The sequence below is a fragment of the Eurypyga helias genome, unplaced genomic scaffold, assembly GCF_000690775.1.
Source record: "Eurypyga helias isolate BGI_N326 unplaced genomic scaffold, ASM69077v1 scaffold27679, whole genome shotgun sequence".
Taxonomy (NCBI): domain Eukaryota; kingdom Metazoa; phylum Chordata; class Aves; order Eurypygiformes; family Eurypygidae; genus Eurypyga; species Eurypyga helias.
Window position 1 is genome coordinate 5,422 of NW_010271971.1, and position 1,328 is coordinate 6,749.

Sequence of the window (1,328 nt, forward strand, 5' to 3'; positions counted from 1 at the left end):
TGTGTGAGCCAGTATGGAAAATCATTACCAAAGGCTGGTTTCCTTTCAGCTAACAGACATGTGACAGGAAACTTCTGCTTCATCGCTCTGCCTCACCCAGTCTTAGAGCTGATTACATTACACAGGTCCCACAGTACCAACACTCATTAAGCGCTTTTGGTTTCAAAAACATTAGGTTTGATTAACTTGCTTGTGATTTTTTACCATCAATAGTGACAAATCCAGGTCCATACTGTCCACTCAAAACTGTCCTGTTAAGAGGGCTGTACCTCATCCCACTGAACGATTCTACTGACGAGAGTCAAACAATATAGTTCCTCCTCAGACGACTTCGACACCACATAACAAAGATTAGCTTTCAGTTGCTAGAAATACTGTGAACAAGGAAAAAGAACAACACTTCAAGGGTCTCACTCTTTAGACAGACTTAGGAAATTGGAAAAAATCCACATTTAAACAAAGTTCCTGCTCTTAGAAGGTGAACTGTAAAAGTAACATCAAATTATTTTTCTAGTAATTCTGGATACATCTGGAATGTGTCAGAATGAGATTGCCTCAGGTATGTGGGAACTTAATCTTCCAGTTTAAGTATCAGATATTGTCCAAGCAGAAGGAGGATTTCCATCTTACAGTTCTGGTTCAGCTTCCTCTGGCAACACTGAAAAAGTACTGATCCAAGACTTTCTGTAACCCTCCTTCTAGCCAAATTTCAAGCACGGATATATATTCCGTGATTATCACACCTTCGGAATGAGCATGAGGGCTCATTTCCTTCTACACACTGAAGGGAAACATGGACTGGATGCAAATGACAACTTCTGTCTTTTTCAGAAACATTCACAATAGGCTTTTTTGCCATCATTTGAAACCTGACAGTGAAATCCTTCCCATTAAATAGCTTTCTTGCAGAGTGCTGAAACTCCAGGAGGCAAAACAAAAATCATCTTGTGTCACAGGAAACAGCTATCAAAATAATCGGCCACAGTTAGCTGCTGAAATATCAGAGGAAACATTTTCCCTAGATGAACAGGGAAAACGACACTGAAACCCACCACATTGTAGTTCAGTAAACATGCTTAGAATAGCTTCACGTTTGAAAATGCCTAAAATGAAAATATTCCTCAAATCTTACTGTGGAAGCAGGTCACGAGCAAGAAAAATAGACTGAAACTGAAGTTGTTCGGGAAAGGAAAAAAACCATCCAAGGAGGCCAGCTACAGCATAAATCACTAAGAGGAAGAGTTGCACAAACAATCTGCATCCCCACAGCAAACTTCGGTTGTACTGAAGAGACCACACAAATACAGACAACTCCATGCCCTCTTTCC